Consider the following 12,816-nt stretch of genomic DNA (forward strand, 5'->3'; position numbering starts at 1 on the left):
GTTGATTATTCTATAGCATTCCTTTTCATGGTGTATCTACAGACAGGGGAGCATTATAAATTTGCTGACTTGTGCAATTTAGGAGATGTTCTCAATACAGGTATGATCCTGCTAGTGTTTCATCCCCCCTCCCACACACAAATTGGAATGGACTTATGAAACTGACTATTTTAAAACTCGACTTGATCTGATTCCTGATTAGGTGTGTCCAGACATATTTTCGATGCTGTTGCCTGTTGCTTCAGTTTTTCTTCTGTATTTCCTTGTGCACAACAGACTTTTGGATGAAGCAGAGAATGAAGCATAAAGGGCTCTTCCAGATCTAAGGACCCTTGAATTGATCAATATTTTCTAAAGCTTTTATAGTATGCTGCCTGAAGAATTGCGGAAGTCCATATATCTTTTATATGCTGCCTGAGGAATTGTTGAAGTCTATATATCTTAAAATAAATCTTGGTACTCTTTGAACCAGAAGTCTGAGCTTTAGTGATACAAACCAAGCTTTTTCTTTTCTAGAGAAAACTTTGTGAGACCGTGTTCAAATCACTTCTGGTGGACTTCAACCATTCTTACGTGAGTTGGACCAGGTAGAGAAAAACATGTTTCTACACAAATTTTGAAGCATGATCTGCAGTTTAGATTTCACATCTCCAATATAATACAACTCTTGTGGATCCTTGTTCCTTAGCAAGGTGTGTTGTTTCCTCTCTTCTGCTTTGAGGAAGAGGGGGAAAAACGAGGGGAGATTATACAGCATACCCCATTAACTTGACTGGAATCAATTGTCATTTCAATATTCTTCTCCAACTGCCTCCATCAGTATCTCTTCTACCTGGTATGTTTAACTACTATGTTTAACTATAACTAATGACTAGTTATAAAGAATTATGTTTGGGGTGTTGATTTTCTAGCCCCATCTCTTTCCCCATCCCCATACATTTAAAAATGTAACAAGCCTATGAGATTACAAACTTGTAGACAGAAATTATTTCCGCCCTCATCTTTATACAAGATCTAGCAAATACTGGATGTGTTATCAGATACAACAGAAGCAGCTCAATAGTGGTTATTTCTCTGCTTTAAAAAAAAGCATATTAATTTGTTTTATTCAGATTCATATAGTATGACATTTGTCATGTACACATAGTTTTCTTCTTTTTGCTTTTATGTATCAGTTAGTTATTGCAATTTTTTTATTCTATCTTCTTTAAATCAACATTAAAATGTACTATAGTAATATTTAATATCACAGATACTCTAAATATGCTTTCAATGTTGTTATTGGGCAACATCCTAAATGAACCATTTTGCTTCAGATTTTAATTTTTTTGTTTCTTTTCAATTAAAACATGGAATTAATATTTTGCAGAATTACTTTCTTTTTACAGTTGTATTAATGCAAGTGAATTTCATTGGCCTTTTGGTGAGTAATTTCAAAAATAAATTATTCTTGTATTTGAAAGGAAGTCAGTCTTGGATTCAAACTGTAAATCTCTCTTGAAAATCTAGTGAATTAAGGTAATGGAAAATAACATTTCGAATCAGTTGTTAACAAGAATATTCAGATATTTACATTTGAGTGAGTGTGACATATGTGGGTGAGATAAAATAACTTAAAAAAAATCTCCACTATTTCACATAGTAATATCAGGATTGATAAAATCCCACCACAGTGATTTCTTTCCTAGTGTAATAGAAATCACCCTTGACTCTTTATAAAATCAGGATTGAATGCTGTGTAAAAACAAACAGGGTACTCTAAATGATTTGGAGAATGTTTTCCAGATGGCATCTTTGAATTACAGATTTTGCAATCACCTGGTATAAAATAGACTGGAAAAAGAAGATTATTAAGACCAGGCACAGTTTGCCCCCCACCAAAAAAAGTCGAATAAGAATGCCCTAAGTTGCTTAAAGCAGGGGTCTCCAACCTTGGGCCCTTGAAGCCTGGCGGACTTCAACTCCCAGAATTCCCCAGCCAGCTTGCTTTGCTGGCTGGGGAATTCTGGGAGTTGAAGTCCGCCAGGCTTCAAGGGCCCAATGTTGGAGACCCCTGGCTTAAAGTTCATCTTGGTGTTGCCACTTACGAAAGTCAGGCTGAAGCTGAGTCAAATGGACTCACAGCTGCCCCGGAAAACCAGAACTACATAATTGGAGATAGACACGGCATCAACGACATTGTCCCAAAGGTGCTTTTTCAAGAGGCAACTGGACTTTCTGGTTTTTCTTTGAAGATGTTTTGCTTCTCATCCGAGTCTTCAAAGAAAAATGTCTTCAAAGTAAAACCAGAAAGTCCAGCTGCCTCTTAAAAAAGCACCTTTGGGACAACCATGACCTGGATGATGGAGAGTCTCCATAGACATCAGTGACCTTGTTGCAGGAAATGCAGGGCTGAATCCATATAATCCAATAAGTGTGTCCCCAACATTAATGAAGAGCAGTGATTCTCAACAACTTTAAAAGGTGTGGACTTCAACTTCCTGGGCATGTTAGCAAGGGAGTTTTGGGAAGTCCACACACCATCTGGATGAAAAGTGGAATGTCTTCAAAGTAAAAACAACAACAACAGGGGGAATTAAAAAACAAGAAAGTCCAGTTGCCTCCTGAAAAAGCATCTTTGGGGCAACAATGACTTGGATGACTGAGAATCTCTACAAATTTTCACCCATCTTAAAGTGGCTGAGGTTGACAAACCCTGCTCTGAAACATTTAAAAAAGCCACATTTCAAAAGTCATGTTGCATTTTGTATACATTATTGGTATGCCTACCAAAGGTATTCAGGCTTGCTTAACTTATTATGGATTGAAGGCAATTGGGCTATGAGAGCTTGTTTTATATATTTTATCAAGTAGCAGTACCTAGCCAACTTTGGACGATTCCAGTCAGCTCTGTTTAGTAATGGGATAGAGGAATCACAGGAAATTCTTGCTAAATGGGCAAATCTTTAAAACAAAACCCTCAAATGAAAGTAACAACAAACTTCTTTGTAATGCTGTCAGGAAATCTGACAGATGCAGTCAGTAGGAATTGAGCTTGAGACTTCAAAATATCTTTGAACTCATTTCTGCATCACAGCATTGTTATACTGTTCTGTTGTTGATGGGTATATCCCACCTGGCCCAATATTGTAAATTAATTTACTGAGCGGTCACTCAGCCCATAAATAATCAGCAAAAGTTATGTCCATCTTTAAAATTAGTAGTACAGTTCTGAATCGAAGTGAAAAGGATGTTCTTCAAAGCAGATCACAAAACACTTGATTTATATTGGTCCTCACATCCCTGGTGACCAAAGACCTTCAGATCAACTGCAGACTTTGTAGCTTCATACGAGTAAGTCCATCAAGACGACAAGGTGCATCTTTTCACTTTCGCTCAAATATTTTTGAATAGGGATGCATGGATTGTATTGGCATTGGATCTCTGAAGAGCAATCAATCTAGAATCAATTCAAGAACCTGCAGATACAACTTATCTGCTCTTGTTCATTCACAATGATGGGAAAGGTTTAATTAATATAACATATATTGGTCAATGCTTTGCTTTTAAATCTTACCTTTACCTATTAGTCGATCAATAAGTATTTTAATCTTTCTCCCCTTTCAAACATGTTTATTAGTCTCATAGAATAAGGACAGCAGATTTCACAATCATTAATTGCTCTTATCAGCCCTTTTGGTTTTCCAAACATCAGCAGTTTCTACAAAGGCTACTTTTATCTTCATGCTAAATTACGTTCTTCTTCTTCATCACTTAGCTCTGGAGGCACTTAGTAATAGATGAGAAGGAGGTCCATTAAACCTAGTACAGCAACTGATTTAACAGCTGCAGTTAGAATTTTTTTCTGGATTGCAACAGTGAGAAGGTATAAAGCTGCCCCATTGCAAATTTCTCTTTCTTTTGCATCCCCTTATTTGGATGGCATAAAGACAAATCTTGCTCTTGTCAAAATGCCAATCTGCCATCACATTTCTCTCATGCGTAAGTAAGGTTTGGAGTTTGCAGAGAGTTGGAAAATCCAAAGCCATTGCTATGGCATAATTTGTGGATCTCATTTGTAATCCAAAATATGGGGACGGCTGCTTAAGATTTCCATCTAAGATTATTACAGAGCATTTACCAATAAGGACATCTGGTAAATTTCAGCAGGGGGCCAGAAAAGTTGCCTTTGTGTCTTCTAGCTGAGCAAAACTATTAACCGTTTACGGAAAAAAAAAATTGGTATTGCTTAAAAGAAGCCTGCTGTATCATAAAGAGTCCAGGTGGTAACACAATGAAATATGTACATGGTGGATCTGGAGTGTAATAAAAAAAATGTAAAAATGAAACCAAGAATAATTTGGAGTTCTCAGTTCCAATTCCTGTTCAGCCCATTACACTTTCTAAGTGATCTTGGGCCAATCAATGTATTTCTCTCAGTCCAACCTACTTTTTCACATGTTGATTGTGAAGATACAGCCAGTAACCCTTACAGCAACCCTGTCCTGGTTTCTTTGAAGAATTGAATATATAAATTTGGATCTTGTTGGAGGAGATGCCTTGAAGACTTGAGGACAGAAATACAATCTTAATAAGGCTTTAAAATATAGACTTGGATTCTTTTTTTTATTTGTTTGATACCACCCCTGGAAGAGGAAGGGGAATTTTGGCTTGCTTGGATTTATTGAGGATTGTGGATTTTGGGATTGTTTTGCCTTTCTCTCGGAATATTTGGTTGGTGTAAGAAGAAAGAGGAATAAAGAAAAGAAAAGATTTATTTATAATGGCTTTCCTTTTTGAAGACCTGAGGGATGAATATGAGCAAACAAAAGCAGCCTGCAAAGATGGCATGGAAAAAGCTTTTCTATTTCTAGAAATGGCGCTGGTCAATTACCAACAGACAATGGAACAGATGGAACGGAAGAAGAACAACAAGGAAGAGACGAAGACGCCATCTTCATTGAATCCCAAAACTTATCTAAGGAAGAAGGAAGGAAGAGAGCAAGGAAAATGAAGGACTTAAGATCTAAAAAAACATTTGAGAAAGAGAAAAATATGATGCAAAGTAAATATAATGATAACAAACAAGAGAAAAAGGGAACACAACAGAGAAGGGATCCCAGCAAGGCAGAGGTTAGAAGAAGAAGGGGGGTAGGAAGATTTGGTGGGGGAAGAAAGAAAGGGGAAAGGCGGAGAAAAGCCTCAAAGCTTTAAAATTGGATGGGAGAAGAGGATTTTTTTAGAGACAAAGGATGAAATATAATTTTCTGTAAGAAAGATTCTGCTAAGGTACAGAAGATGGTATTGTAACATTTATATTTGAAATAGTAAATTAGAATGGTTTAAGATTTAATAAGAAATTAAAATGTTGAAGTTTTTAATAATGATTGATTTTTAAAATGTAATAAAATATCGAAGGAAAGGAGGATACAATGTATTTAAACATTTTTGGTGGATAGAATGTACCAAGCAGAACCAAATTGGGTATTTGTTATGCTGAATGTTAATTTTACTAACTTAGGGGGGAGGATAGAAAGGCATCATACTCTGATTAGTGATTTCAGGAGAAATTCTTTTTATTATAAGAAGAGATAGAGGGATAAATGAATGGGCAAAAGATACAAATTTAATGATTTAATTAAGATGGATTAAATAAGATAGAAATGTGAAGAGTGATATGTGCTATTATTTTAGCCCATGCAAAGAGAGGTAACTGGGGCCAAGGTACTTTACTAAAAGATTTTTTTTATGTTTGTTTGTGTTTGTTTGTGTTTTATGAGAATATTGGGGAAATTATTGTAGAAAGACAGGGAAAGATTTAATATGTAATGATTTGTTTGTTGTTGAAACTTTTAATAAAACTTGTTTTAAAAAAAAAAAAATATTTTTGAATAGGGATGCATGGATTGTATTGGCATTGGATCTCTGAAGAGCAATCAATCTAGAATCAATTCAAGAACCTGCAGATACAACTTATCTGTTCTTGTTCATTCACAATGATGGGAAAGGTTTAATTAATATAACATATATTGGTCAATGCTTTGCTTTTAAATCTTACCTTTACCTATTAGTCGATCAATAAGTATTTTAATCTTTCTCCCCTTTCAAACATGTTTATTAGTCTCATAGAATAAGGACAGCAGATTTCACAATCATTAATTGCTCTTATCAGCCCTTTTGGTTTTCCAAACATCAGCAGTTTCTACAAAGGCTACTTTTATCTTCATGCTAAATTACGTTCTTCTTCTTCATCACTTAGCTCTGGAGGCACTTAGTAATAGATGAGAAGGAGGTCCATTAAACCTAGTACAGCAACTGATTTAACAGCTGCAGTTAGAATTTTTTTTCTGGATTGCAACAGTGAGAAGGTATAAAGCTGCCCCATCGCAAATTTCTCTTTCTTTTGCATCCCCTTATTTGGATGGCATAAAGACAAATCTTGCTCTTGTCAAAATGCCAATCTGCCATCACATTTCTCTCATGCGTAAGTAAGGTTTGGAGTTTGCAGAGAGTTGGAAAATCCAAAGCCATTGCTATGGCATAATTTGTGGATCTCATTTGTAGTCAAAAATATGGGACGGCTGCTTAAGATTTCCATCTAAGATTATTACAGAGCATTTACCAATAAGGACATCTGGTAAATTTCAGCAGGGGGCCAGAAAAGTTGCCTTTGTGTCTTCTAGCTGAGCAAAACTATTAACTGTTTATGGAAAAAAAAAATGGTATTGCTTAAAAGAAGCCTGCTGTATCATAAAGAGTCCAGGTGGTAACACAATGAAATATGTACATGGTGGATCTGGAGTGTAATAAAAAAAATGTAAAAATGAAACCAAGAATAATTTGGAGTTCTCAGTTCCAATTCCTGTTCAGCCCATTACACTTTCTAAGTGATCTTGGGCCAATCAATGTATTTCTCTCAGTCCAACCTACTTTTTCACATGTTGATTGTGAAGATACAGCCAGTAACCCTTACAGCAACCCTGTCCTGGTTTCTTTGAAGAATTGAACACAAATGGGATCAATCACCCCCCTCCACCCCAGGTGGTACTTTCCAGGTGGTTTGGATTTCAGTTCCCAGAATACTCAGCCAACACATCTGGTGGGTGTCAGAGGAGACTGTGATAAATAGATATATCTACCTTTAAGTGAATATTATTTTATCCATTATTTGGCACATTATCTGTGGAACTTTAAATGCTGGCTACCCTCAAAAATAAAAAGTTTTGAGGCAGAAATCAGGGACTCCTAATTTTTCTTGAAAAATAGCTGCTTCCCCTGATATTGTCAATATGAAAGAATATATAGATCAGAGATTATGCTTAATGGAGAATTGGAACATCTACTAGACAAGCCTAAGCAGGGGAAGTGTGCAAAATATTTTCACCAATCCTAAAGTAGAAGGGAGTCTCGTTTTTTGAGGTGGATAAAAGGAGATGCCACACTGCTGTCACAAAAGGGTCAACAATAATATATTTGCTTTGCAGTTGTAAGTTGGGAGTTCAATATTGACAGATCAGTGGAAAGCTGTTACAACAATTCCCATCACCCTTGGCTGTCTTCAGATTTAGTGGGATGGGTAGTTGAATGAAATGAAAAAACATAGGCATAAACCATGAATGGGGCTCAATCTCATTCACACAAGCTATAGAGTAAACTAGAATCTACATATCAATTTTGTTTTAATACCTGAAAATTGCGACTGTTTGGATATAACCAATGGACACAAATCACAACTTGGCTTATAGTGTTCATGCTGTAGACAACTTTCGCTTTAATGGTTATTATATATCTGATCTTGCTTTTTAAAGAACTGTTAACTACAAGGTCAAGGTGGAGCAGATGAATAAACATACATGAAACATGTTTAATTATATTCATTCTCACTAAAGATGTTAGCTAACTTCTTATTAACTCTTGCTATGTGCAATTTCTCTTTTGTATTAACTCCATCATCCTTGGCATGAAATCATCCCACAACTGTCTTGGGTCTGTTTTGGATGGGTTAAAAATAAGCAGATCAACAAACGGGAACAGGGTTTCATTCTCAAAGAGTTCTGTTTCTCAACAGATAGCACTTTAATATTGCTAACATAAGACTCTTACAGCCCAGGTAGTTTCTTGCCAGCCTATTGACTGAGCTTTTTAGTATTTTTCTTAGTTTTGAGGACTGAGTCCAGATACGATAGTTTCTGCCAATATCTGACACTGCTTCTTGAAGTGTTTTCTTCAGTCTTCCCGGTCTGTTTTTACTTTTAATATAATCTTTCTTTACACAGAATCTGAGTCGTTGTTCTATTTCTCTCTCTTGGAAATTCCAGACCCAGTGAATCACTTAACAGCAAGCTTCATCTCTGTCTCAGACATCTTTTGTGGTAAGATACATTCTTCAGGGTGTTCTTAGTTATTTCTGCCTGCGGTCATCTTTGTCCCATCGTGTTCAATCACTCCTCCTGGCTGTCCAACATCAATTCCTGCACATGTGGCTTCTTCCTTCAAAGAACATAGTCTACAGGCATATATGCCAGTTTCAGCATAACTTCCAAGTCTACCACTGTACACCCTTCTGGCTGCATATGCTACTATTGATCAGTTGGCTGGCTAGCAGGAGATGGAGAAAGCTCAGAGGTTTCTGTCCCTTCCATAATAGTTGTGGGTCTATTTTACAGGAAAGTACGTGCATCTAATTTTAACCTAAACACCATCAATCAGAACAGCGCTGGAAGGGACCTTTGAGGTCTTCTAATCCAATCCTCCTGACCCACACCATTTCAGACTCTTCTTTAAAACCTCCAGTGATGAAGCACCCAAAACTTCTGAAGGCAAAGCTGTTCCACTGGTTAATTGTCCTCACTATTAGGAAGTTTCTCCTTAATTCCAGGTTGCTTCTCTCCTTGATTAGTTTCCGTCCATTGTTTCTTGTCCTGTCCTCTGGTGGTTTGGAAAATAAATTGACCCTCACCTCTTTGTGGCAACCTCTCAAATACTGGAATACTGCTATCATGTCCCCCTCACCGTCCCTTTTTTCTCTAGACTAGCCAAACCCAAATCCTGCACTCGTCCTTCATATGTTTTTGTCTCTAGGCCTTTAATTGTCTTAGTTGATTATCACTCACCAAAGATTGAAATCCTCACCAAGGGGTGAGGAGTGGAATGATAAGGTTGCTGCTTCCCAACCTCTTAAAAATCTTTCTAGAGACAAACCTGGGAAGGAAGAATTTGTATTTTCCAGATTCTCCTCTGGGAGGTGTTTTTCCACAACCTGATTCAATTTAAAAGAAATGCATACCATAGGAAAGGAAGACAGCAGACATAAAGGGAAGAAGATAACTAAATAGGAGTGAGTTGCAAAAATGAATTTCTGCAGCATCTGCTGTCTGGGGGAGTTTAATTTATGTCTACAAAGAAAGATCTTCTTAATTCTCTTTGTGCAGTCTTAGCCAGCATTGATGACATTATTGTCTTGCCTTTAAAATGTCTCTTTGGATGCAGAAAACTATCTGGAAAGAACTAAGTTTGTATTCTCCCAGTCTACATGTTGAACCAGAAGTCATTGTTTAACTTTATATGAAAAAAGTTCTTGCAGGCCGACAATAGGAAGAACCTCTTCTTTCAGTGATTAAAAGAAACTTCCTTTTATGGGGTCCAGTACCAAAAGGAGAAGGAACCATCTCTTGCCCTTACAACTTACAAATCTTTATAATGGAATTCTTTATGGCTAGTAGAAAACCTTCAGACACTTTTTCAAATAACCCTAACAGTTTAATCTGTACCCTTCAAGGAGTCCTGCTGTGTGTATTAGATGAGAGAGAAACACTGCGATTGAAGCTGGAACAATCTCTAGCTTCAGGTTGGCCTGCTCTTAAAAAGTAGCAGAAGACGGGGAATTTTCTTTATAGAAAAATGGTATTGCAGGGATCATGAACCTTCCTTCTTTCTTAACTTAGACAGAAGCGTCTTTCTCGATGGGGACTCTTGGATGAAAATGCACACAAATCCTTTTTGCAAAATGAGATCTGCTAACATAGCCATTTAACTTTACTTATGTTGCAAAGCGGCAGCGTTGATTTTAATTTATAGCAAATAGATCAGGCTGGGCTTTTTTTGAAAGGTCTTATTCATCACTTCCTTTTAAAATTTACTCTTAGTGACAATCTCAAACCAGATCAGTCAGGGTGTTCTCCCTTAGGTTTTAAGTAATTTGTTTGGAATCTCAACAAATCTAATATCCCAACAGTAATGTTCATTGATCTCACTACCTTTTCCAGTGTGAGGACTAACCAATCAGTCACGTCTACATGCATAAACCCCGAATTTGCACAAATACTCAGAAAATAGTATGAAAGAATCAATGTTACTACAGAGAAAATCCTTTTCTGCCCATGAAAACATACGTACATCAAAATAGATTCAGAATTTCCAAGTTTCTTATATATCTCCAGGCTTGAAGATTGTTTGCTTTCTTTGTTGTTTTGATTGTGAGCTGTGTTATTTTGTTCTTTCTTTAATCTGGTTGCGCACACCACCCAGTGTCGCTTTTGATGAGATAGGCGGCTATATAAAAATTTGATTAATAAATAAACAAATCAGTCTTGTATATGTAAAAAGTTAATAGTAGAGATATGTTTTGGTTGTGTTGGTGTTGGTGCAGAAATGGCACAATGCAGAAAACTGTAGCCGTCCAGATGTTTTGAACTACAACAACACAGTGCTTCTGCACTGACCAGAGTTAGGAAGTGAGATTTTGATTATTTGGAAGCTCCAAAGTTCTCCATTGATGAGAGATTGAAATATTGAAATAGGATTGAAATATGAAATAAGTGTTTGTTCTTTGAATTGGCACATCTCCATTCCAAAAAACTACTCACATCTCTTTGAGTTGTACAGTTCCCCCATCTTAACTTTGAATAGTCTGTTTTCTTCCACAGTCTGAATTTTTTAAAAAGTTAAAGATCTTGGGTATCACTTGAATATATCTACTGTTTTGTACTCTCTGTTAGTTTTACCTAACACACATTTTTGTAAGCACAATTTCCTACAGGTTATCTGTATGTTTATCTTTCTTATATAAACGTTTTTTACCCTGGGTCAGCTCCATTCCACTGTACGCAAGGTTGGGTCAACATTGCAAAAATTGGCTGGTGCCAATTAAAATATGAATTGGACAACTTTCTTCCCATATCTAGAAATTAAGAATTCGCAGCTAACAGGAACAATTTGTCCCGTAAACATTGCCACTGTTCAAAAGACACACTGAACTGAACAAAGGGAGAACAAACTGAAGAAAGTTGGAGACTGAAGAGAGATAAAAAGGACTGGCTCACAATTGCTAAAAAGGTGTCTCTCCAACCTGTTTGGAACTTGAACATTGTTTTCAAATGAAAAGAGCAATATAATTTTAATCCAGAAAAATCTTGGGTGCCAGTGCTAAATTTCAATACATTATAAGAAGGGAGTTTGTAAAGAGTAGTGCCATGGCCTAGAGCTGGAGCTTTTGCCTCACAGTCAGAAGGCTGTGAGTTCAATCCTAGGTAGAGACAGATAGTTTTCTCTCTGGGCACAATGAGAATAAACCTGCTGAATAAAACTCTGCATTGGCGGCAGGAAGGGCATCCGGCCAATAAACACACTGCTAGTTCCATTCAGTTGCCCAGACTCAAGGGATTATGGGGTCACTAACAGATAACAAGGGAGTTTGAGACACACACATACACATCTGCAAGGCAGAATCAGATCTACTAATGATTTACTTTCCCACATTTGGGGGAAACTACAAGTGTCAGTACAACCAGAATAAAATGGATGAACTTTGTGCTTTGAAAGCCATTTCATGATCATAGTATCACTTCTGCCACGATGACATGTTGGGTTATCTCTTTTAGGAAACTGTGCAATACAATATTATTTCCTATTTTTGGGATTTGTTTTGCCTTGCTTGAGGGGTTGCAGGTGAGATGCTGGGCTTGTTGACCTGAAGGTTGGCAGTCCAAGACCCAAGTACCGCATGATAGGGTGAGCTCCTGTTCTTGCCCAGACCCTGCCGACCTAGCAGTTTGCAAATGACATGCAAACGCAAGTAGATAAATAGGTATCACTTTGGTGGGAAGGTAACAAGTGTTCCGTGCACCTCAGCATATACACATTATGGAAAGTGTCTTTGGACAATGTGATAAGAAATAGTGATAAGCACCACCTCCTAGAGTTGGACAAGGCTGGGTAGGGGAAACCTTTATCTTTTGTTTAACCGTAGACCTTTATAACATAGGTGATTAAGACTGACACTTCCGATTTGGCTGTCTAAACCAGCTCTCTTCAGAATGAATGCCCCATTCCCACAAATACACTCCCAGCACCTGAATCCACATTAATAGCCATGCTGGCTTGATCATGCTGAACTCCACACATCTGGAGGCATGAGGTTAGAAGAGGCTGATACAAATCACCAAAATAATTTTCCTCTTGAAATGGTAGATAGTCCGGGAGGGGAGAGAGGGAACAGAACAGGTTTTTGTTTTTTTTAAATCCTTGCATGTTGTTTTCTACCTTTTAAGGCTGTTCTTTTCAGGCTTCTGAACACAATTCTGGAAACCCAATAGCTACATGAAGGCTGGAATCGAAGGCTGCTTTGTCACAGTGTTCAGATAAAGGGCTGCCACTTCCTGATTTTTCACTTCTCTTAGTGCTGATTGCTGTCACTTCTGCATGCAGAAAATCCATACAGGAACAGAGGTCAAATGCCCTTTCTTTCTCTTCTTTTTTCCCCCAGAATATCTGAAAGCGCAGATAGTCTCTGTGATCCGGTTTCAGGAATCTCCCAGTTCTTCTTCTTTTTAACTGTAG

This window comes from Notechis scutatus, chromosome 2 (assembly GCF_049901735.1).
Source record: "Notechis scutatus isolate UNSWTSFEM ecotype Mainland chromosome 2, rNotScu1.2, whole genome shotgun sequence".
Classification (NCBI taxonomy): Eukaryota; Metazoa; Chordata; class Lepidosauria; order Squamata; family Elapidae; genus Notechis; species Notechis scutatus.